The sequence below is a fragment of the Equus quagga genome, chromosome 13 (genome assembly GCF_021613505.1).
Source record: "Equus quagga isolate Etosha38 chromosome 13, UCLA_HA_Equagga_1.0, whole genome shotgun sequence".
Classification (NCBI taxonomy): Eukaryota; Metazoa; Chordata; class Mammalia; order Perissodactyla; family Equidae; genus Equus; species Equus quagga.
The window spans coordinates 64,770,071-64,797,110 of NC_060279.1; positions in this window are offsets into that span (position 1 = coordinate 64,770,071).

The following is a 27,040-nucleotide window of genomic DNA, read 5'->3' on the forward strand; positions in this document are numbered from 1 at the left end:
CAGTGTTTAGTTTTGCCTTCAGCACTGCCAGAAGGTCTCAAGTTGCAGAGATGAGAACCAGTAAAACATACCCAGCCGTGTGGCCGCTCATTTCTAGATCAGCGGAGACACACAAATCAGTGAAATTTTGGAATCAACTGATTGCAATTCTTAAGCTACAGTAGTGTCTTTCTTCCTCATCTTTAGTTTTCAGACCACAACAACCCCTCTCGGACGTCATCTCTAGGCTATTGCAGAGTCCGTTGTCCTTTTTTTATGGACCAATTGCCTAGAATCTGACCAGTGCAATGGCCACCTAACTGAAGTGTGACAACACATTTCCATTGCTCTTCCTGATAATGGATTATTGACTCAAAGTGGACCCAACAGCTTTTCCTGGTAGAAACCCCCATTCTCCAGGGCCCCCCTGCCCCAGGGATATTGCTTCTTTCTTGAGGACTCTGAATTGCCTGACTTATTCCTCCTTCCTCCCACCTACTCACTGCCATCACGTTGGTGGCTTCCTCCTCTGCTGTGAGGTGAGCGTGACTCCTTCCCTCTGGTCTTGGGCCATTTTTCCTAGGCTGCTTTTTTTTAAATTTTTTTTTTTTATTTTATTTGTGGTCTCTGTCATTCTGCTGGGGCAAGGGGGTAAAGAGATCTGACACTAAGTGCAGGGAAATGCTGAATCTGGAATCTATCTTCCAGACGGCACAAGAATAAAAATTCATGGCAGGACGGCAGCTGCTGACACACTCCCAAAGACATATTGCAGGTAGCATTATTTATTGTGGCAAGGAGTTCATAGAAGTGCTACCTCAAAGCACCCTGAGAGATCCTGAAAAGCCCATCTCCCATCACGTGAGGCAGATTTATGGGGGCTGCTCTTAGAGAGGTCAGGCAGTGCGGCTCAGGACGCAGGCTCCTTCCAGAAAGCCTGGATTCCCTTAACGTATTCAGTGCAGTTTGATTGGTTCAAAGAGGGCTTGAGTCTGTAATGTTGACCATAAAATTGCAGTGACACGCTGCTTTAGATAAGAGGGCTGGAAGAAGGGGGCAGGGATACTGTGGGCGCAGGAGCAGCCAGCACAGGCAAAACCAGAGCATGTGCTCATATTTTAGGTTAATGTGCAGGGAGAGGATGGGGGATGGGACTGGACGGCTTAATATGTTCACACAAAGGAAAGCTGAACCCACCAGCCTGCACATGGCAGACACCCTGCGTCTGTACACGTTAAGCCATGTGTACAGGAACACGCAGAGTCACATGGGGACCTGGAGGTGCCACCCAGACAGAAACGGCCAAAGCCAGGCCAGTCAGCATGACCTCCCCATTGTCCTAGAGCCATCAAGGGAGGGACTGTTTTCCCATGACCCCTGCCAACCTGATCGGGTATCTCCCAGGCTCTCCATCAGTCCCACGTATGTGGTATCATTCCCCATACTGCTTGCTAACCAACCTTGGATGCACAAATTTCCACTCCATGCCCTCTACACAGACACAGCCCAGAAATGAGGCTCTTCTGCAAGCTTCATGGGGCTGAGACTGATGGGAGGCTGCCAGAGAAGAGCTCTAAGTCCTTTTTCTGAGATCAGTGACATCCTTGCAGGCCAAGAGAATGCTGGTCAGGGCGAAACGACCTCCATGTCTTTTCCTGAATCTAGGGTTTTGGAACCTCGATCAGGTAGGTGAGCACCACTTACTGTTTCAGGATGAGTACCTTTGACACGAATTTGCTTATCTGGGTCAACTTCTACCCATCATGCTTCGGGGGCACCGCATCGGTGGTCCCAATCTGTGGCCTCCTGTGGCTGGCTTGGTTAAGAGATTTAATTGCTGTCAACTTTCCACATCTGAGTTAGAGAGATGGAATAGATAAGGGGATGAGATGGCCATCTAAATAATTGAGGTGATTATCTTTTTCTGAATTATTCAGTTAGGAACTAAATTGTCCTATAAATTCACAGAAAGGTAGGTTTTGGTTTGAATTATACAGATAATAGCCTTAATTCTTCACTTCACGCAAGCCTGTAGGTCCAGTTGAAAAGTGACTCTTTCTCCCTCTGTTGAAACTGACATTACTTAGACATTTGAGTCCACTTGTTTTTAAATGTTCCTCTCAACCAGGTGTCCCATTCCCATGAGGCATTTGGGATACCCATTTTGGTTCATAAGACTGGCCTCTAGAATGTGAACTGTAGGAGGTGGGAGCATGACAGTTTTTAAACTTACCAAGATGAGCCTCTTCTAGTTATATTCTTCTCAGAGTGGAGAAGCTATTAAAATTTATCCATTGCTTTTTTCTCCCTCTGAACCTGGCCCATTTAGAGGCTCCCATCATTTGTTTGCATACTCTGTTGCTCTCCCATCTCCCAGCCATGGTTTTTAAAATATAAGCCCCTGCCACTGTTTAATGCTGACTCCTCACAACAGACAGTACAAGGCACTGTGCTTTTTCTACTTGGCTTCCAGATCTAGCCTCCTTCAAATTCTGTCCTGAGGGATGTGACCACTGACTTTGCCAAATCCAGGAGGATGCTCAGAGCCTCTGAGCACCACTGCTCAGTTGGTCCTCCTTGCCCGTTGGCCTAAACAGTCGTTCCTCCGAGTACCACTGTTGACCCCCTGAGGTCCAACGCTTGACCTCATTAATTCAGAAGGGGAGAAAGCTAAGTGAATGTTTTCACAGTCTCCTTTTTCTCCAGGCCAACTGGAGGTTATCAAGGCCAGAGGCTGCTTTCTAGTTCATAAACCTGTTAGGGTATTCGGAGTCATGATTCTCGTATTCAACTGTCTATGCTTTTCCTTGGGACAACTAATCCCTCAGCGTGACTGGTGGAAGCCGCAGTATTGATTTCTGTGTCTCTCTAAACCTCAGTTGTGTTCAACGCTTGTTAGACATCTGAAGGAATATCCAGTGGGCTCTGGGGGCAATTTGAGAGCGAGGCTCGATAGGCCTGCTCTTGAGAGAAGTTTCTGTAAGGTTGCCCGGCAAGCCAATCGAATAAAATGAGAGAGAGGGGAGAAAGTGAGGGAATGGAGGGGATGAGAGAGAAAGGAAAGAAAAAAGAAAAAGAGGAAAGAGAAATGAGAGAAATAGGAAGGAGAGGGAAGAAAGAAAAGAAAGAAAAAAGGAAGAAGAAAGAGAAAGGGAACTCTCTCCTACTAGTAGAAATCTTGAAGGATTTTCATCTTTCTGCTGCTTTAGTCTCAACTCTCCCTTTGTTAATAAAAGAACATTTTTCATTTTCTAAGCAACAACAGCTGGAATGAGAAGAGGTAATCCACATATGTGGCTGGTGCACATGTTGGGGTGGACCTGTGGGAGGTCGTGAAGGGTGTGGACTTCGTTGAGTTTTGTGGTACTTGTTTGCTTTCATCTCGGCTCCTATGCAAATGAGGGGACGTGACTGAGGATGCTCCTGTTGGAGCAAATTAAAGCTATGAGAAAAATTTCTGCAAATTGCAAGATTCTCTTCCGAGTTACCACCCATCTTAAAAAAATGCTTCACGTAACAAACAAACAAAAAATCTGGAATAAAATTTCTTTCCAGTGATTATAATCACAACATGAAAGACTGACTCATTGCAATAAGCCATCAGGGAGTTGGCAAAGATTTTTCTCTGTCATTCAGCCCATGGACCTCTTTAAGATGCTCAGGCTGCAAGGCCTCTTGGTCTGCCTAAGACAGTGGTTCTCAACTGGGGGCAATTTTTCACCCCCTGACTCCCATCCAGAGGACATTTGGCAATGTCTGGAAACGTTTTCGATTGTCATGACTGTGGCATGCTACTGGCTTTTAGTGGGTAGAGGGCAGAGATGCTGCTAAACACCCTGCCACGCACAGGGCAGGCCCCCAGAACGACCAGTGATGCAGTCCGAAATGCCAACAGGGCCAAGGTTGAGAAACCCTGCTTTAAGCTACAGAAAAGTACGATTTCCCATTTTTTTCTTTTATTTGCTTCCTACTTTTACCTAAGACCTTTCCTCAGCAAGAAGTATATGCTAGTCACCTCTTGGGCATTAAAAAAAAAGGAGAGACAAAGTTACTTTTCTGTACAGGCCATACTCACCTAAGTCTTTCTAAATCAGCCTCTCTGGGGATGAGGCCCAAGAATCTATATTTTGAAAACTTATCCAGCTGACTTATATGCAACCAAATTTGAGACTCCTGGAAAGACAGGTGTCCCCTTCAAGATGCTGTCAAGTGTTAAAGTACATGTCCATATTTTTTTCAATCAGAAATCTATTTCCTGAGTTCTAGAACTGGAGCAAGGTCCACCAGTCTGACACACCCCAGAGCAATGCACTTGCATCTTACGGATGCTCTAGCGTCGTGGCTCATTTCTCCACCTAAAAATCACATTCTGCTCCAGCACGAGTGTGTTGAACTCCTCCCAGCATCTCACCCTCCTCAAGTGGGAAAGCCTGGAACATTGGTCTGCAAAAGGAGAGAATTCTTGGCTGTTAGAGCTCCCATGTCCTGGGGCCCAGAGCCACCTGTAGACCATGCCAAGGTTACCTTTGTTCCTCAGTGCTGTTCAGGTGGAGTCCAGAGGGACTTGCTCAGATGCTCCTCTGCTATTTGGACCACAGCAGACCTCACTTCCATAACAGCCTCCTGGAGCCCTTGTTTTCTACAGTGGGGCTTTTGGACGAGTCCTTTGTCTACCAAGTGGCCCGTGGAACATATTTGGGAAGGGATGATAGCAAAGGAATCACACCAAACTCGTTAGCTGAAGAAAGACAGAGCAATTCACGGTGGTATACACCACAGTCAAAATAAAGCAGAGATTTCAGGTGATGCTATGGGTAATTAAGATTTGTATAATCTGTTTTCTTCCTGCCTCCAAAGACAGAGAGACAGGTTACCAGATTACCCCAGTTGTTGTTGGTAATTGTCATAGTTCTGGGCTTTGCTGGGCTGTGGTGAGCTGACTTAGAAGTACGGAATGCCTCCCATCCCCTTTCCTTTGCTTCCTTCAGCTCTTGCGAACCTGGTAGCTCCTAGAAGGTGCATGGTGGAATATGGGGCAACCTGCATAAATAGGACCAAATGGTCAACCCTTTCTGGGCCTGGGCCTCAGCCTGCCCCTCCCGGGCTGAGGCATTTCATTGGTTTTCCTCTTCCTCTGCAGCCTGGGCTCTTGCCCCTCCTCATTACCTTTCCAAGACTCTAGCCTGCCCCTCATCAAGATTTATATCACCACATTCATTAGGTGATACAATACTGTCAACAGAATCAGCGGTGGCAGCAGCGGCCTCATTATCTCCGTGGTTAACCCCTGCTTCCCCAGTGTTGGTCTCTGTCAGGGATTTTAAATTCAAATTAAATTTTAATGCGGCAGCTTTGATGTTCGAGGTAGAACTGCCTGGTGAGGAGGTGGCTGGGGATGGAGAGCCTATTGTTACGTTACTTCTCCCTCTTAGGAACTCCAAGCAAAATGTCCCTGGAAAACACTTTGTCTCTTCAAGGGATTGAACAGAACATCCTGATGCTCGACCTTATTTTATTTTCTGGTTGGAAAAATAAATTAAGAAACACGTATTTCAAACATGTATAGATCATACCAGATTGCCTGAGGACTGGAGTATTTGGGTCCAAACACTATATGTGACGCCAGGGGCCAGGTAAGGGATCCAGCCTGTAAAATAATAATGCTCATAATTTATATTTAGAGAGGAAATTAGTCACTTTTGAGATTTTTCTGACATTAAAAAGAAATAGCACCCTTTTCTGGGCCTTTGTCTTCTTATAGTTCTAAGTGCACAGATATTGATGTTTGAGATATCAAAAACACACACAGTTTTAATTTTCATGCATTTACAAACTTGAAGTGAAGTTGTCCCAGCCATATCTGAAGCTCAGCAAAGTCCAAACCTTGTCTTATTTCAGGTATCGTTCTAAAGTAATGAAACAAATTTTCGCTATGTGACTGGTATATGGTAGGTACTCACCGAATGTTAGTTTCTCCTTCACTTACTGTGTCTCTTTTGCCCACTCCCATGCCTATCAGAGTAGTGGTCCTCAATAAAAACTTGTCGGCTGATTTTCTTAGCCCAGCTTCTATCCATCGGCCTCCGCAGTTAATAGCATCACAGCTGGCCGTTCAATCACATAGTAAGGCCCAGAAGTCTCAAAGATGCCCTGTGAGCTTTCTACCTAATCACCTCTATGACAATCAGCAATAGTCTGTCTTAAAATTGTTGCTTGAAGGAGTAGAAAACAACGTAAATAAAGCCTAATATTTATTAAGTTCTCACTACATGCCAGGCATTATGCTCAGTGTTCTCATTTATTCTACCCAAAAACCCTACAAGGTAAGGTTATTATCACACAGACACTTTTCAGAGGAAGGAACGAGGCTCAGAGAGGTTCTGTAACTTGCGCAAGGTCACATAATAAAATAATAGCGTCTGAACCTGGTCTGTCCATCTCCAAAGCCCATGGCATTCCCTCTACTGCCCCTCCTTCTCTCTGAAGATGAGAATTCCACGTGGTATCAGAGCCACATCTGTCCTATTTGACTTCTACATGTTGAAGAAAGCAAGTTGCAGGTGGAAGGATTTAGCTTATTCCACCTGTGATAATTTATCCTGCATTTACCTGGTTCTTCCTCAAGGCACACTAGGAATAAAGACAAAAACAGGGATTGTATTTCTGTTGGAGGTGTACATCTTTGTAGCAAGTCTACTGTGTTCGTGCAAGAGGACAGGGTTACTAGTTGTCTGGAGGATGACAGCGTCTCTCAACACTCAGAGGAATTTGCCTAGAATCAGTACCTACAGCACTAAACACTTGGGCTTTGAGACCTGGGTTTGCATTCTGACTCCATCACTTGCTAGCTCAGTGACCTTGGGCCATTGCTTAACCTTTCTTAACCTCAGTTTCCATATCTGAAAATGGGAACTTGTCATTTCTGCTTCACATGCCTATTATAAGAGTAAATGAGATGATGCATATGAAGCATTTTGAATTGTGCATGGCCCGTGGTAGGTGTTCAATAGATGGTTATCATCACTATCATGGTTGATGTCATTATCATGGTTGATATCATTATCAGTAGTATTTAGTCCTAGATAAATTGATACAAAGACCTTACCCATAACCAAGACCCAGTGCATAACATTTTATCTTGGATCACTGGTCAAGGGCATGGATTCTACTTACATTGCTCTGAATAAGGGACTGAGAAACAGAGGAGTAGGAAGCAAGAAGAAAACCATTAAAAGAATTGTTTGCTAAATTTGTTAGATCTTTTAATGCACAAGTCAATCCTGAACACGCTAAAAGAGAGTAATTTTCTAATTGTGCTGATATATATTATCTTCACATTAGAGCAGTACTGTCTGTTCTCGGATATATTTTCAGAGTTAGCCCTAGAAATGCGCTGTTTAGTATTAATTTCCCACATCGAGGGTATGGAAGACCCGTTAAAGTTTTCTCATCCTTCCTTCCTGAACTTTATTTCCGCGATCTTCATAATTCTGTTGTAACACTGCACTTACACATTATCATACAAGGTCTTGGCTTGTAGTGATGTTTTTAAATGAGAGAATTTGGACATTTTTATGCTTTTTCAGTTATGTCTCTTAAAATGAAATTTCATAAGCATTTAGCTGGTAATATGAACCAATTGCCTGAGTTATTTCCAAACAGATTGTACAAAGGTCGGGATACCATGGTTTGATATACACACACACACACGCACAAAGGGGATTGTAATGGAAGGGCTAGAACTATGACCCTCTCTGAGAATAATGCATGAACTGTGGCTGAACCATGGGACCTCATTCAGGGAGTCACAACAGTGGCTGGGGCACCATTCTTGCTCCTGGTGTAATATGAAATGGGAAAGGAGCTATAGGCAGCCATCCCACACAGTGTTTGGAGAAAGCTACTTCCTGTTGAGGAAAGTTGCTAGTGGGCAGGGTCCATCCAGGGCTTTTGGTTCCCTCTGTTACCCACCTTTCTTGCCTATGCATCTCCTCCCTCCTGAAACCCCATGCCCTCCGAGTCCAGTGGCAAGTTGTGAAAAGGCAGCCACTGCCTTGTCATCCAGTCCCTGTCCGACGCACACCCAGCCTCTTCACTTGCTCTCAGAAACCCCCCATTGGCCACCTCATAGCAGCCTCCTGTCTATGCCATTGACTGAAAAGCAAATGGATTTGCTGACATCCTAAATGTTGTTACCTAGTTCTGGAAATGGAAAATGGGCAGCCTTAAGAATGTTGAACATTACCCCAAGAGAATGTCAAACACTGTGCAAAAATGTTGTGGAAGTTCAGAAAATGTGCTGAAACCCAATTGTATAGCCAGAGAGCCAATGGGAAAGGTTTAATAAGTGCACAAACTAAGCCTTTAGAAAATTCACATCTTCCTTCAGCTACTTCCTCCAAACTTCTCTCTCCAGTTGACAGCAAACACCTAAACACAGGCAAGTTTTGTTTCCTGTTGATTCCTAATCATTCTTTAGTGTAAATCCTAAGCAGGGAGGACACTGGACACGGGAAGAGAGAGAAGCAGATTTTGAACGGTCCCTGACCTGGCTCAATTCATGGACAATTGAGAGTTAGCCATTCTGGAAGAGCATGGCTCTGGATTTAAGACAAAAATCCATGCACGAAGGAAAACCAGAGGGGCCCACACTTCTGCCTCTTCCATTAGGGTCACTCGTTCCTGGGCCTGCTGCAAATCAGCATGCTACTTAGTGACTTCTCTTTGTGTTCTACTGTCACCAAAATGAGCACAGGACCCAGCCTCCAACGTTCTAGTTTTAAGAATTCTTGCTGATGTTTACAGAAAACATTAGGACGATCAACATGTCAACATTGTGCAGGGAGGGACCATGTATCTGGGGAGAGGCTGTGAGGCTCGTGGTGTGGCATCCATCACCTGGGCAATTTTATCGCCTTCCAGGATGTGGTTCTCAACCTTATAGACTAGAAAACTGATGCTGCCCACATTCCGGGAATGGGCCCCTCCCCCTGTCAGGGACAAACTCCCTTAAACAAATTTGTGAAATAAAACAAGGGCACTTTACAAATTTACAATAAAAAAATATAACCCATTGCAATAAACATCCCAACACAACCAGCTCTTTCTGTCACTGAAATAAGGGTACATGGAAAACCAAATCATAATCAAAATGCGAATGTATTAACTTTCAGTGAGAAATAACTGCCCCAGAGACTGGAATTTGCAGAGTTGTAACGCGGAGCCTTGTTCTTGTAGGCGTATTTACTTAGAAAGCCAAGGAATAATCTGAAGGTTTTCTAGTGAGCATTGAATCTGATCAAATTAAGAGAAATTAAGCAACTGTATAATGGATAGTCTTGCCAACAAGCCCAAATACTCGAAGTCTGTTGGCCAACACTTACTGAATCTATATCCACGTTGGCTTTGCCAATAAAACTCCAATAATGCTCCAGCTCCAAGGAACGATTTTTACCAGGCATTGCCAACTGTTCATCTCCATGAATCTCCTTGTTCTCCGTGTTGCTGTGGCTGATCAACCCTGCTTCTAGTGAACATTCTCTTCCATTCCACATGTTGGCATATCCAATAGGTACCGTCACACTGACCCATGTGTCAGTCTGTCTCTTTGAGGTGACTGCCCACAAAGAGTGAACCCTTAAAATCCGTGTTCCTTTCATTCATTTTCTTCATTCCCAAATCCTAGGGGATCTTCTCGTTATTGCCTTCATGCACAAATAACAGAAGATAGAGTAGAATAGAATATATTTAATTAAACTATGGGGACATTACAGGCACCGAAATCTTAAAAGTACTATTTATAGTCATTCCTGGCTTTCATTTAAACTCTAAATCCCCTTCCTAGAAATTTCAGTGGTCTCCTCCTGAAAATCATTCTCTCTTTACCCTATTGGTGTTGGATATTTAATTAAGGGTACTATGGGTTGGCTCCAGATCTAGTGGGATTCAGAGTCTCTTTCACAGTCTGTTTCTCACCAGCTGTGACTCCTGGTATTGCCCAGGAACTCCCCCTCAAGGATTCTAGCCTTGGATAATGGTTTATCACACCTACCTGTGACTCTTGTCTCTGCCCCAAATGTGTGTCCTTGATGTCTCTCCCTTTTTTTCCAAGGTAGTTAGAATGAATTCTTTCTGGAGGCCACCTGCTTCAGTGGTAGACACCATCCCTGAATCTCAGCTGTGTTGTCTTGGCTCCTTCTAAAACTCTTAGTGAATATGGTATCTTCCTGTTTTGAAATTCAAGCCTCCTATTGAACATACCAAAAAAGTCTCTGCTTCCAGCAGGAAGAATACCTTCTATTTTCAACCCATTCCACAGACAAAGATAACTTCTGTGTCTCGGGATCAAGCCTATCTGAGCTCAGGTGGCTGACCCCACCCACAGCCTAAGGCTCTCCCTGGTGCCCCTTCAAGTGCCCACCCTCTTCTCGTTTGTGCAAACACACACAAGCACACTAGAAAAAGCATTAAGAGCCAGGCAATTCCCCTTAGATGCTTCAGGAAGACTTGGAAGGAATGGGTGGCTATAAAAGATGATCCCTTTTTTAATTCTTGCCCTGTTCCCTCCAAACTCAAATATGTTGAGTGTCCTATTAAAATGAAGCCTGGCAAATCTGTAACTGACAAATGTCAAAGCATTCTAGATTTGGGCTGGAAGTAAAAGCTGCAGAGGCTGCAATGCGCCATCACCCTGGAGTAGAGAAAGCTGTAATTTCTTTGCACTCTCTGAATCCCATTACTAAAGGTCTGAGACATCTTCGCCACCTCCCTCAAGAAATGTCTATACCCAAAGGTCACACCCTGTGCTGCACCCAGTAATGTATACTAATCACAGCTAAGGTTATTAGCCTGCCCTCATTCCACTTCTTCCTGCTGGTAATAATAAATTTCCTTCTCCTTCTAGATTTGCAAATGGAATTGGGCAACATTCACATTTGCCTTGTTTTATTTTTGTTTTTAGTTTTCTCCCCAATCTACACAACTGTCTATAAGATAAGTAACATATTGAACTTAAATATGGGTCTTAAACAGCATCTCAGAACCCCCTTCCGTCAATATTTAGCAACTGAAGCTCTGGGCATGCCCTCTGCTTATCAGAGGGAAAGTTCAGAGAACACTGTCAAGACCTTTTCTGCAAATGTAGATAAAACATCAAACAAAGCTAAAAGCAAGAAGCTTGACAAATGACTAGCACCGGAAAGTTCTTCCCAAAATAGGTGGAACGCTCAGGCCCAGCTCCAAAGCCAGGCCCAGCTAACCTTGGCAGGGTCCTCTGGAGCTCTCATGTGGAATGATGAAAAGCATTTTCACAAAAGCATGTCAAGCTTTCTTGAAATAGCCGTGATGGCTCTTGATGGATTCTGGTTCCAGAGCACAAGTAGTTAAAGGCACCTGCCTGTTCCTTCAGGGTCAACACACCTGCTCCCCAGGTGCTCAGCACTCTTAGGGTGGCTATCCATTAGAGAGAAGGGGAGAGGTGAGATTAACAGATGCTGTCCACGTTTCAGGCTGTCTGATCAGGGGCGAGCAGATGCTGTTCTGAACAACTCCTTGTTGAGACGTCACTAATGTAAAAATTAGTGTTTTTCTCTTTCTGCCAGAATGCAGGATTTGCATTATCCCTCACACGTATCCCTGGAGGACCGGGGTATAATCTCATAACCAGCAAGAAGCCAATAAACCTCCATTCAGAAGAAAATTCAACTCCCAGAAAACTCAGAAAGCTTGCTTTCACTGGCAGCTGCCCAAACTCCTCTGCCCTACGTCAGGGAGCTGCCAGCATTTTGGGGTGTGTGTCTCTCTCACTTCAGCCTGCGGCCTCCTGTCTGCCCTTTGATGGTGGCTGGGAGCCACTCGTGCACTCGGTTGCTCATGAAATCAGTGGGGAGGAAGGTAGGGTTGAGCCCAGCGTAGGTAGACACACACCGAGCATGCGCGGCTCTGAATGTTGGGGAGCGCAAACCTTGGGCTCGGCCAGAAGGAGAATGGGATAACGCTACAGGCCCTGGAGAGCAGTTGGGCATCAGCTTAAGGAACTGCACGTTTGTGCTTGGGGTTTGGTTTGTAGTGGCGGGAGAGATCAGCCTGATCACCTGGAGTGTCTCGCTACTGGTTTTCCATCTTCCAGGCTCTCCCAGTCAGTTGGAAGTTACTCAGTCCTGGTCAAAAGGCTCTCCTGAGGCCATTCCCAAATGCTACATGTTCTCATCTGAGGTTTCCCATGTGCTCATTCGTGATGCTTTCCTAGGTTTGCTTTGATAGGATTTTATTCCTCTAATGAAGCTGCCTTAACTCTCCTCCCAAGCACCCAGCTAAGCCCCAGGGCTCTACGGGAACTTGGGAAAGCAGAGGCCAAGAGGCTCTGTGAAGCCCTTTTGCTGCTCTTCCTTCCTCTACCCACCAGGAAACCTGTAGAGCACAGGGGCAGGAGGCGCTGCCCTAGAGTGATGGGGCAGGTCCCTGGCGAAAGCTGGAGCACAATTGTTGCGATGTGGAACGTGACAGAAGAAACCCAGCCTCACCATTAGTCCCACTCTCTGAGCCCAGGCCCAGCTGCACCTCCTTTCTGCCCTTCGTCCCTGTCAACTTCTATTCCTTCTGGAAACCTTCCTTGACATTTGGTTTTTACTTAGCACTGCAGATGACTTTCCTCTAGGCGCCAACTCTCAACTTACATTTCAGGTTAGGAACATTGTTAGCTGATGTGGAACCACGTGGCATTTCCTTCCCTGGTATTCATCAGGCTCCTGCCCACCACAGGGCCTTTGCATTGGTTCTTCCCACTTCCTGGAATGCGTTTTCACTCGCTTCATGCTGACTCATCTTTGCTATCTCAGCTTCACCACATTTCTTTAGAGAAGCCTTTCCTGACTGCTCAGATGAGGTCCAGTCGCCTTATCAGGTTCTCATGGTGCTGAACACCCTGCAATTTTGTACTCACTTCATTTGGTTAGAGGCTGTCTCCTTCACTAAACTATAATCTCCTTGAGGGCAGGCCCAGAGTCTATTTGGGCTCATCCTTGATTCCTGTGGGCCTAGCATAGTGCCTGGCATAGAGTAGGTACTCAATAAATGCTTGCTGAACCTTTGTGATTTACAGAAACGAGCTTATCCTCTTAGTTCATAAATAAATATATCTATGTGTGTACGTGCATGTGATGTATACTCTAATACCTATAGCTTCTATTTTGTAATCTTCATACAACTGATGCTCAGAAGCTGCCTTTCCTCAGCAGTCCTGAACCAAAGAAGGGGCATCCCAAAGTATCCTGAGGAATTTCGTGCCACCTGCCCAGGCTGTCTGCAAAAACTCTCTCTGTCACACTCCCTCCCTTGCTCCTGGCTTATCCACATCTTGATTCACCTGCTAAGGTCTTTCGCTTCCCCTCCGACCCTCCCCAAGTAAGCAGCTGGTTGTCTCTTTAGCCACCATCGACCCATAAGACCGAGACCGACTGCCCTGGCTTTGCTGGGCAACTCTAGAACCTGTAGGGAAGGACGGATGTGGCTCCTACTTGTGTGGCCGGCAGCCTGGGGATGGCGCTGGTGGTGACAAAGCCTGGCTGGCCATCCTGGGACCTCTGCTGTATATTAGCAAGCACTGCCTCTGAGCTGCGAGAAATGCTTCCTGCGCCTGTCCCCTCCTCCTCAGAGACGAGTACCTGGGGCACATGACATGGGGTGTGAAGCTGAGTGGTTGTTTCCTCCACATTGAAAACAAACAGCTCAGTTCCCCTGAAGATGCTGTTTTGAATCACTCACCTATGTTCCCACAGAAAGGGGAGCGTAATTGCTGATGCGGGAACCACATGCCCTGTTCTCCCCTTCTCTGTGCATAGCTGGAACAGGAGCACCCTCGTAACAGGGTCAGAGGACCTTTAATTCACCAACTAAAGCCACACGCTTGATTTGTTCCCTTTGGAAGGGTGTTCGGCCAGACACAGGCACCTGCCTCCTCCTCGACCACACGGCCCTTCAAGCACCCCGTTTCAAAGAGGAGCAGACCAGCACCCAGGGTGCCCCTGCCCACTTCGGCAGAGGAGCCTGTACTCAGCCCTCGCCGTCAGCTCATCCGCTGCACGCCTTCCTTTTTGAAGGAGCAGGGTTGATTCAGTACTTTGGGGACTTGATGACATTAATGGATCTGTTTTATGTAACACGAAGTCGTTATTAACAGCATCCTAGATCATAAAAAAGGTATAACAAGAGACAAGGAGGGTTTTCCCCCCTTGAAGATAATAGCAGTCAGACTGAAGAGGAGCCGGGTCGCTGAGCCGCTCTCCCATTGGTGGCTTATGCCCCGCACTGACATTTCTGCAGTTTCATCAGAAATTCTAAATAATCCATGTGAAAACAGACGGTTATTTACTGAAGATATACGCACTGCATGTGCCCGTAATGCACTGAAGACATAATCTTGGCTCCTGGAGCCGCCTTTTGTGTATGGCTGAGGCGGCAGCCGCTGCTGCAAACCTCAGATGAAGAGGACCTAGACATCTGTGGGGAAACTGAGTTGGTGGGTGACAAAGTATGGGGTTTGATAACACGAGGGCTGAAGAAATCCATCTCTGCTGTGGACAGCAGGCGGAGCAGCGAAGGAGACACATCTGGCCAGCAGCTTGAAATAGGACCGAGTCACAGGGCCTCCCAGACCCAGCGGCTTTGTGTTTTTTCAAGCTGGTTCCCATTTTCTGTAAGTGAAGAAAAGCATCTTCGGCTATCAGTGAAGGAGCAGATATACGGGATTCCGTCCCTCTTATTTTGTCATTAGAGAGCTGGCGGTGTGCAGATGCTGGTGCAGCCGGGGCACCCAGCTCATTTTTCCTTTCTACGCTAATAGGACCGGATTGAGAAACAGAATCACATGGGGGGATGCTGAGTCCGGCTTCTGTCTGGGGCAGGGAGCCCTGGATTCCCCTGGTCAGATTTGCATTTGGGAAATGATTCTGGATGCCCTCAAAGGCCCCTTTTCTGTCTCCTTCCAGACTCTCCATCCCCAGCCCCATGGTTGCCTTTCTCCCCCTCTCTCCCTCTGTGGGGTGGCAGGCAGGAGATGCGGGCAGCCAGGCTGATAAAGAGCCAGACCCCAATCCTCCTCCCGGGCTCCCCACAGAGATTGAACATCTAGGAGCAAATGGGCAGGGTCAGAGCATTAATGGGGGCACGGGCAGTCCATCTCCGCCTGGCCCAGACGGATGCTCAGCGGAACGTTCTCAGCCCTGTGTGTGAGAGGGCAGAACCCCAGAGGAAGAGCTAGACTCCTCAGAGCCAGGCTCACAGGGAACATGGATGTTTGTTTTTCTGCAGTTTGAATGAGCCTGGTCCTAGCTCACACACACACTCACACACTCACCCTCACACACCCCCATTCACACACCCCACAGACACCCGCACCCACACATACTGACATCCTCACACCAACATACTCTCACCCACACACACGCATACCCTCGCACACCCATGAACCCACACACTCACACACCCACATTGCCACACTCCCACACACAGAGACTTATCAAGGTGATCAAGGTTTGGACCTCTCTTCTAATCGCACAATTTGCTTTCAGATTTGGCTTCTGTCCTCAGAGTCACAGCGTGGTAAATCTGAGGAACATACCCTCCAGGGGTTCCCGGAGCCGTTTCCCTCCTTTGCAACAGCACATCTATGGAGCTCTGGGCTGGTGCTTCTCATGAGGTTACTTCGCCTGGCAATTTTTGTGCAGCTTTGAAAATCAGGTTTAGTCCTAACAGAGCATTCCTCTGGGGCTGTTGTTCCATTACTGTTTTTATTATTTATTTGTAGGGGTGTGACGTACAGGAGGAGGGGGAGAAGACGTGTGTGAGTGTGTGTGTGAGTGTGTGTGAAAGAGAGAGACCATGAGAGCTACAAAGGGAAGAATCGGTTGGTTCAGCCTGAAGCATTTGTACGGTAGTCCCTTCCAGAAATGTGTGTGCGTGACAGACTGTCTCAGATCCGGCAAGACAGAGGGAGCTTTTCCAGCACATATTATGAATTCCAAAATGTATAATAAATACACATTTTACAAAAGCAATATGTGTTTTAAAATATAATATATGCAAACAATCTTATAAATCACTAGGCTTGACACTAGTCAGCCGAAGAGGCTTCTGGGAAAATGGTGGTGTGCGTATGTTTTTAATAATGTAAAAATATGTGTAATATGTTTGAAAAACAACAGCCAAAAACCCCTTCTACCTGCCAACGTTCCAATACTTATTTCCCAGGAGCCTGCTGTATCCTAGACTCTCAGGGAAATAGCAGGAGGCTTAAATAAAAAGTATAAATATGAATAAGATGGGAAAGCTCCACCCATCTCAGTGTATATTTTCCTAATGGACTTGACCAGCCCAGGCTTCATATGTCAAAAAATATGCATTTTATGGTCTTCATGCAAAAGTTTCTGTAATATTATTACATGAGGCAGAGTCAGACGGCAAGAGAAGAGAGTCTCGTCAGAGTCCCCGTTCCGACATACCCCATGGAGCCTTATGCTGTCATGGTGTGTTAAGGGCTAAATGTCAACCCAGACTATGAATTTTGTGCCCTTTGTCAGCTGGAGACGCCCTTTGGATTTTTTTCAGGCCCGTTTCTAGTATTTAATGGTTTAATGGAGCTCTCCTGGTGTTAGGTAGTAATGGTCACAATGGGATTTCTGGCTCTCACAATTACTCTCTACTGGATCCCTTAATCTCTTCCAGTAGCTGCGTGGGTCTCATCTCCTTGTGGGTACCACCTCACAGGGCATCCGTATCCGAATTCTAATCCAGGGTTGATGGGTAAACAGCGAATCTCTTTTGCTTCTCCACGCTGCCTCCATCTCCTCCCACCCAATCAACCAAAACTCACAAAATGGACAGGAATTTCTCAAGTGTGGCAGCTAAATTTCCAACACAAAAATGAGACATGTGCCCAGACAAGGTAAAGTGTATTTATAAAGAGGAATTCTACTATAAAAGTACGCACTGGAAAAAAATAATACACACATATATTTAGATGAGAGGATATTCATTGCAGTGTTGTTTATAATACTGCAAAAAATAGATGCAAAGTAAATTTCCAACAATGCACAATTCTTTAAATAAACGATGGTACATCTCTGTAGTGGAATACTATGCAACCATTACAAAAAGAACATTTAAGGTCTTAGAAAAGTTTCATGATATATTACTGAATGCAAAAAGCAGGTTACAAAACAGATCAATTTAAGAGCATTCTACATTCTATTTCATACATTATTGCCATCATGTATTACTTATTGAAGGCTGCAAAGTGCTAGATATTCTATAATGAGCTCATTTTGTTATTTTCTTACATATAATAATATTCAATTATACATTTAATATGTATTAGTATTCAGTATATATTTGTATGTATAGAAAAATATTTGGAAGAATATACCTCGAAATGTTAACATTGGTTTTCTCCAGAGGGGCAGTTTGAGATCATTTTTATTTTCTTCTCTTTACCTATCTGCATTTGTTTCTGCAATCAATAAAAACTGTTTTTTAATAAGAATGAAAAAAGTCATTGGAAAGTATTTTAGCGGCCTAGGAAAATAAACCAGGGCTTAAATCCTTAGAGTCTACTGTGTGTAAAACAGAAATCAGGCAGTGGAAGAAATACGACGTCAGTAGGTGTCACTGCAATGCACCCCTGCCCTTGGACCCCTTTAGGAATCTTTCGCTGGTGGGTGCCCACATCTTCGTCTTCTCTGGGCGCCCCACTAGTTGGGAGTCATCCCAGGACCAGGCCAGGAGAGCTGTAGGGAGAAACCAAGTATCAGATCCCAAACTTTAAGTTTTTTCACATTGACAGCTGGAAATGGGCTGCGGCCAGAAATGACCCAAATTACCTTTTCCCCTTGGTCTTGAAATACTTGTGAGTGAAGGAGATTGGGCTCAACACAGGTAGGACCACTCATAGCTCTCTTTCATTCTCTCCTTGCTGGGGGTCATCAAGCCTTTTGTCTCTTCACAGGCCCCACTCAGGACCTTATGCCTCATTGTCGTAAAACAGGTAGAATGCCCTCAAAGAAGCAACACCAAAGAGAGGACGAGAATGACATTGGTAAAGAGTTGCCCTAAACCAGGTGCCCACATAGATTTATGGGAACACAGCAATGCTCGTCAGTTCACATATTGCTTATGGCTGCTTCTGAGCTACGGTGGTCGAGGAGACAGAGACCATATGGCCCACAAAGTCAAAATTATTTACTATCTGGCCCTTTACAGAGAGAGTTGGACTTAATGTTTTATTATATATTTGGGATTTTTGTCTGACTTCTCTGTCTGGGATGTAACATCCGTGGAGGCAGATCACGAGGTTTCCCCCGTGGTTCTCTCTCTAGCATCAAGAAGAGTGCCTGACACATAGTAGACACTCAATAACTCAACAGTGAATGAAGGAAACTGAGCATAAAAATGACAAATGAAGGACTTAATCTGGAGGAAAACGTAAGCCAAGGGAAAGAAGATCCTACACAATTGTATCGCACTGTCTAAGAATGTAATGCAAACGTATTTTAAAGGAGATCAAAGGTCATAAAGCTGGAAGAAAAAGGAGATTGCAAAGTTAAAAGAAATTGAGGACCAAAACACTATTATAGAACTCAGATAAATTAGAATAGCAAAGACTAAAATATGACTGGCCAAAATAAAATTCTCATAAAGAAAGAGCTTAAATTAGTCATGGTGAGTGCAGGGGGAAAAAAAGACAAATAAGAGGAAACGTAATCAGTGTGAGGGCAATCCAGAAGCAATCCAACAGAAAGATAAGTGGCGTTCCTCAAGCAGACCCACAAATGAAAATTTTTTCAAAGATAGAGTAGCCAAATGGATCCCCTAAAGTGCAGAAATAACGACAGTGTGAATAAAAAGTAAATTAATTACAGCCTGGTAGAGAAATACTAACCCTGAACTATATTCTGGTTAAAAACTTTCTTGAAAACAAAGAAAAAGCTTCACTTTCTTTAAAATCGAAAATGCTTGTCACCAGCAAAGAGGATGAAGTGGGAATCCAACAGCCTTTTGACTTTGCCAAGGCTATACTCACTCATTGACAGAGACATGGGATAATGTCTGCTCAGTACCAGGGAAAAGAAATGTGCCTCCGGGATGGGGAAAAAGTACAGAGGATAAGTTTATCTAGTTTACAAGCATATATCTAGAAAAATAAAAGACACGCACACACAATCTATGGACTTCAGAAATTTTCTTTAGAATTGCAATTAAGTTTTTTTTTATGTTATGTGTCATTTTGGCATATCCACTGAATTTGTTTGAAGCGTCCTTGTGTTGGGAGTCCAGTGGATTCTCATTGGGTCGTCTTGAAAGGGGGCTTCTCCAAGTCTGGCCCCAAATCAGGCCAGTTAATCAGGTAGGCTGCCTCTCCAACTCCCTGATGCTCTGCTATTTATATTCTCTGATTAGTGTGTTCCACAAGCCTTTCTACCAAGCGTAGCTGTTATCAGCAGATTACAGGAGCATCTTACTTTTTAATTAGTCACAGTATCTTATTTGTGGAGTTGGTGATTGCTCCTTTGGATCAGCTGCAGGACTCCGTTCTGAGAGGAGCAGGGTTAATATTTCACGCAACCTCTTTTGAGCTACAGCTATATGTCCTCATGCCTTGAGCCTGTTCTGCTTGAGAAATGGCTTCTAGGGCCTGCCAAGTTTCTAACTACAAGGAATAATGCCATTGTTGAGAAGATCCAAAAACCACATGAATGACAAGATCTGGCTGCCTTCACTATGCTGTGTAAGACTGTGAGGGGTGTAGCAAGGAAAGAATTACTCAGTACTGACACCTTAGACAGTTCAGTAGCCATTTCCATTGGGCTCCTCGTTACTTTTGTCTTGAAATTATTTTCTCAATGTAAAAGACACAATGTTCCATTGAATATGAGCTCCTCCTTTCCTCTTTATAGCTATAACATAGTATATCATTTTCAGATCACTAATATGTGATAAACTATAAATACCTTGTATACTGCTGACTCCAAGTAGAATAAAATACCTAATAGGCTTATTTATGGCAGATATATATATCTTTTTGATATCTGGTAACAAGAACATGATTGCTATCTGGGACTCAGTTCTCTGAAAACTCCTTGAGGGGAAAAACCAATACCTTTGACTGGTTTCTTGAGGTTACAATTTCTGTCCTAGTTTAAAATTTGTGCAAAGTGAATTAATTCTAAAGTGGGCAAAAAAATCTGTAAGATAAGATGACTGGCATCTTAATTTGTAAGGCGTATGAATGAGATGTATCGACAGGGAGGTTAAGACAGCACAGGAAGTAGTATTGCAATCAATCGAGAAGGATGGGATTGCCCCCCACTTAGTGGTAGGAAAAAAATAGCAGAGGTGAAAATTCTTTGAAACTGTCCTCTGAGCAAGCAATCACAACTTTATTCCTACATCAATATGAGACTTCGCCAAAAACAAGCATGCTGGGATTGACTTCCTATTTTGACTGTCTGAGACTATAATTAAAACATAATAATGACAAAATTGTTTAACAGATCTCCAACAACAAAGATCTTATTTTAACTGTGTAGACTATCAGGATGAAAATTTTTTTTTATTATTCTGTTTGAGAAACTTCTTCCTTGACTTTAAATGATCAATTATCAGATTGGTGGAAAAGAAAAAAGCACCCAAGAATGTTTCCTTTTGGACACAAAAATTGCAAGGTACATCTTTCTTTCCAAGGAAAAATGAAAGCAAGGAAGATGAATTTAAAGTAGTGTGACTTAGAAAATCTTCGGTGATTGCTCTCTCAGCTTTTATTAGGCACGTTGCTGTCTTACAGACAGAAATGCTTTCATTGCATGACAACTACAAAGTGAATAAAATCATGAAAATTTAATTCATTGTACAATTCTGGAAGTTCTCTTCTATAAATGGTGGACCCTAAGCAAAACATATCATACTTCTGGATTTTAATAAAGATTTCATGGGGCCGGCCCCATGGCTGAGTGGTTAAGTTCTCGTTCTCTGCTTCAGTGGCCCAGGATTTCACCAGTTTGAATCCTGGGTGCAGACATGGCACCGCTCATCAGGCCATGCTGCGGTGGCATCCCACATGCCACAACTAGAAGGACTCACAACTAAAAAATACACAACTATGCACCTGGGGGTTTTGGGGAGAAAAAGGAAAAATAAAATATTTAAATAAAGATTTCATGTACCCAGTAAGAAAGACAAATAGGATGCCATCTAGAGCCAAAAGCCACAGAGAGTGGCCTAGCCCTGGGACTCTGGAGCTGCAGTGCACTAATCAGATGCTTGAGAATGATCCACCATCTTAGGCGAGGATCGTATTAAGTAAATCTGGGGTAACGTTCAGTTCATTCCAAAAATTAAATATTTTTATTAGACAGAAAACAGAGACATTAACATGCAATTTGTCAGCTCTGAGATTTATCACAATTAAAATGCTGAGATTGTACCAGCTTAACAAGTGTTTGTCAAGCCCTTAGCAAGTCCTTTTGGGAAAAAGCAAAAAAGTGTAAGGCATAATCACTCACTTAATGATCATACCAGTATATTTAATGAAAGCAATTCAGCATATCCAAAAATACATTATGTAACTTCACCAATTTCTCAGTTTCTATAGAATGCTTCCTTTAAGAAACTTGGTATTTTGTACCTAGCTGACCTGTGCTAATCATCAGAAATTCCTCCTAAACCTTGGGAGGTGGAAAGGAGAATGGTATAGAAAAGTCCTAATGACTTCTCAGTTTCTGAAATAGCCTTGATTTAGCCCATAGGATAGAATGTTTGTGCCATCTCAGAAACAGGTTTTCCCTTAATGTAAACAAAGATTTTCCACATTCCTGGAAATTTTAGCATTTGTCTTAAGTGATTCCCCTGTGAGAGTATGAAAGTATTGTCTACTTTGGGGAGGGGGGGAAGGAAATAACTACAACAGAAATATGACAAAATTACCTCACATTTAAGAACCGAAGAAATGAAGGAGAGGTATAATTTTCTTACTTTTTATTGTATTCACTATTATGCAAACCTGTACCATGTAAGTAATAATTCTGTAAGAAATGCAGCCGTTGAAAAACAATTACCCCTCCAACGCAGGGTTTCCTAAATCAAACAGCACAACCAGCTAGATCAGAGAGTACATGTTTATAGTCATCCCCCTTATCCACGGTTTTGCTTTTCACGGTTTCGGTTACCTGCAGTCAACTGTGGTCCAAAAATACTAGATGGAAAATTCCAGAAATAAACAATTCATAAATTTTAAATTATGTGCATTCTGATTAGTGTGATAAAATCTTGCACCATGCCACTCCATCCCACCTGGGATGTGAGTCATCTCTTTATCCAGAGTATCCTCACTGTATACACTACCCGCCCATTAATCACTTAGTAGCCACCTCAGTTATCAGAGCAACTGTCTCAGTATCACAGTGCTTGTGTTCAAGTAACCCTATTTTACATAATAACAGCCTCAAAACACAGGAGTACCGATGCTGGCAATTCGGATATGCCAAAGAGAAGCTGTAAAGTGCTTCCTTCAAGAGAAAAGGTGGAAGTTCTCGACTTAATAAGAAAAGAAAAAGTCTTATGTTGAGGTTGCTAAGATCTACAGTAACTTTTGTTACAGTATATTGTTATAATTGTTCTAGCTTATTATTAGTTATTGTTGCTAATCTCTTACTGTGCCTAATTCATAAATTAAACTTTATCACAGGTATGTATGCGTAGGAGAAAACATAGTCTGTATAGGGTTTGGTACTATCTGAGGTTTCAGGCATCCACTGGGGTCTTGGAACATATCCCCTGTGGATAAGGGGAGACTACTGTACACAATCTTCTGTGTTAGAAAAAATAGTCAATGTAATAGTCATAATTTTATGCTAATAAATATGAAACAGAGGTAATTTATAGCTGTCAAGAGAAAATGAAAAGTACATTGTCTTCAGAGGGAACAGAAGTGATAACAACTTAAAAATTGAATATGAAATCAAATCTACCACAGAGGACACCAAATTCGGAAAGTTTTACAAATTTTTACCAAACTTTAAGAAAATCCCTAATTTAATCTATTTCAGAGAATTAAAAAAGAGGAATGTTGCCCAATTTATATTACGAGGCCAGTATAAACCCAAAACCTGGCAAGACCAAAACGTGAAAAGAAAATTAGAAACCAAACTCATTTATGAACCTAGATGCAAGAGTCCTAAATAAGCAAGCAAATAAAAAACTAGCAAATTGAATCCAGCAGTATATAAAATATAAAAATTCATATTAATGAAGAAGAGTTAGTTTCAGGAGAGCAAAAGGGTTCAAACTCAGAAAAATCGAGTCACATAAGCTACCATAATAACAGATGAAAGGAATAATGCCATATGATCATTTCAACTGATAGAGAAAAATCATTCAATTAAATAAATGCATATTCAACAAAAAATTCTTTGCAACTTATACATAAGAAAGTTTCTTAACCCAATAAAGGGTATGTGTCAAAAATATACTGCAAACATCATACTTATAGCATTCCTATTTGAGTTATTTTCTTTGGGGTGCATAGAGAAAATTAAGAAAATGATATTGACTATTATTGTGAAAACATTTATATATATTTATACTGGCCAGGATATTTCAGGGAGGAGGAAGGGAAGTTAATAGAGTGAGTTATTCCTATCAGATTATCAAAACAGATTAAGAAGCAACAATAATTAAGGCAATTTGGTGTTGCTAAAGAAATAGACAGATGGAAAGAATCCAGATAGAATCCAGAAATAGACCTAAACATGAATAAAGATAGTATGTCAATCAGTAGAGAATAGACAGACTATTGATGAATAGTGTGGAACCTCTGACTAATCATTTGGGAAAAAAATAAGGTGATATCAATAAACCCAATAAATTCCAGATGGATCAAAGGCTTTAAAGTAACAAAAGCATAAAAGTTACAGAAGAGAGCATAGGTGAACTTAGTATCCTGAAGTGGGGACACTTGCTAAGAAGAAGATAAAGACCAGAAGCCATCAAGGAAAAGATGGATAAATTTGACTATATAAAACCATCAGAGGGGCTGGCCCCCTGGCCGAGTGGTTAAAGTTCGCGCGCTCCGCTGCAGGCAGCCCAGTGTTTCATTGGTTCGAATCCTGGGCGCGGACATGGCACTGCTCATCAGACCACGCTGAGGCAGCGTCCCACATGCCACAACTAGAAGAACCCACAACGAAGAATATACAACTATGTACCGGGGGGCTTTGGGGAGAAAAAGGAAAAAATAAAATCTTTAAAAAAAAAAAAAACCATCAGAGAAAAGCTGAGCAACCCAATACAAAAACAAACAATGTAAAACATTGGTATGACATCAAATCAAATATCAATTGGCAAAAATGCAGACATTTGAAAGTACAAATTCCTAGCAAGGGATTATACCACCATTCTTTGTTGGAATATAAATTTGTGCAACTATTTGGAGAACAATTTGGTAGTAAACGTAAAAAGTTTAAATACATATATTCTTTGATCCAGTGTTTCAATTACAAGAATTTGCAGATATAACTCAAAAGTACACCAAAACACCCATCGACAGATGAATGGATAAAGATGTGGTATATATATATATATATACAATGGAATACTACTCAGCCATAAAAAAGACAAAATTGTGCCATTTGTGACAACATGGATGGACCTTGAGGGTATTGTGCTAGGCAAAATAAGTCAGATAGAGAAAGACAAATATCATATGATTTCACTCATATGTGGAAGATAAACAAACACGTAAATAAGAAGAACAGATCACTGGTTACCAGAGGAGAAGGGGGTAGAAGGAGGGCAAAATGGGTAAAGGGGCACATATGTAAGGGGATAGAGAAAAACTGAACTGTTGGTGGTGAACACAAAGCAGTCTACTCAGAAACTGAAATACAGTGATGCACACCTGAAATTTACACAATGTTTTAAGCCAATATTACCCCAATAAAATAATTTTTAAAAATAATAAAAAAAAATAAATGGCAGCCAAGAATGATTATCATGATCAAAAAAAAAAGGTACATCAAAAATATATGCAGGGATACTCACTGAAATATTTTTAAAGAGAAAGAAAGCCCTAAATAACTGGCAAATGGAGGACTGGTTAAAGGAAGCGTGGTATAACCTACGATGGAACACTACACGGCCTTTGAAAAGAATGGGATGATCTGAATGGACTAACATGGAAGCGTCTGTCAAGCAAAAAACACAAAGTGTCAATTTAAAAAGTCACTAAGTGTGATTCAGTATGAGTCTTCTGAGTAAAAAAGATAAAGATGGATGGATTCTTTATATTGTATTATGTATATTTTATATATAAATTTTGGTTGTATATGCATGGAAAATGTTTCTGAGCAGATACGTGGAAACGTCCTGCTGAGAGGAGTAAGAACTTATTTTTAGTTTATGCCTTCCTATTTTCAAGTTGAATTTTCTAACCACATGGTAGAATACTTTTTATTTTCATATCCAACAGGGGTCATTTCGATAGTGGGTTTATGGGCCATTCGTATTCTTCATCTGGTAATAAATGTTTTTCAGGTGGCCCCTAACCCTTGTCCCTGGTTGCTCTCTGCACTGCCTCCTTGTAGATGTGAACCCAAGACTATGGCCAGGTGAGCATTAGGATGCCCTTATCAGATAAATGTAGCCTCCTCGGGGGCTGATGGACTGATAGGGAGCAGGGACATTGTGTGCTCGCTATCAGGGGGATTTCTTCCCCAGGAGGTCAAAAGAGTACTAAATATCCATTGAATAGTTTGGCAATATAGTGATAGTATTGATATTTTTAGAAGATGTGTTTCTTTTTACTTTTCCCAAACTAACTTGGAAATGGCGTTCAGCTCATTGAGGGCAAGAATTATGTTTTATTTGTTTTACTTCCTTCCTCCGACTCCAGCACGGTGCTTAGCACAGATTAGGTGCTCAATAACTATGGGTGAAAGGAATGAAATTAGAAGCTGAAGGACTTTTCCTTCCTTCCATTGGCAAAGTTTTCACTGTAAGACAGTGTCATATTCATTGATTTAACAAATATATTTGCAAATTTTTTTATACATAGCTATTCTCTAAAGTAACGGGTCTCAGACTTCTTCACAGGCCGGTAATGTTTCACCAAAACAGTTGGGAGAGACAAACATAGGAGACTCAATATTTTATTTTGCGGTATAAAGTCATTTAAAAACATCTACTACAATCTGCTATCACTATCATGCCATTGATAAAAAAACATTTAACACCAACAAAACAAAACAAAACAAAACTGGGAGGCTATAATCTCAGGATAAAAGCCATTTCTTTAAATAGCCGGTACTCCTTCTTTTTTCTCATTTTTGCCTTTGATTGATGAAAACTCCATCAGGGATGAACGTTATCCTATGGGCTGTGTGACCTTGGCCTATTACTCAGCCTGAGGTTCAAGTTGCTTCTCTGTAAAACAGGCAATAATAGTACCCAGTCTGGGTTTATTATGAGGATTAAATGAGATAATGCATATAAATGACCTACCAGTGCCAGGCAGATGGTAAGCATCCAGTAAACATTAGCTATTATTATTGTTGTGAATGATGATATTGTTGTCTTGGAACTGCCACTGTAGAGACTAGGAGGAAGCGCCAGACCTCATTTCTCCCTATGAGAACTCAGTGTCTAACTAGAAAGAGAAGCGGGAGGTGAGGAAATGCCCCAGGAGCGATGTGGACTATGAGAGGCGTAAATGTGTTGTCAGACGAGGGAGGCAGTGAGTGGAGTTGGGGAGGCACTGGGCGGGTGGACCAGAAGATATGCAGGTCCGCATCAGCGGGGATGGAATCCCACCCTTTATGCAGCACTTATGGCACACTAGACTATATCAGGTGCTTTACAATCTTCTCATTTCACCCCTATTCAAAAGCTATGTGGCTGTTCCTATTGTCATTCCTATTTTACAGATGGCAAGACCAAGGTGCAAAGTCACAGAGCTGGTCAGTGGCAGAGGTGGGATTCTGATTCAGTTCTCCTTGACTCGAAAGCGGGGCTGCAGTGT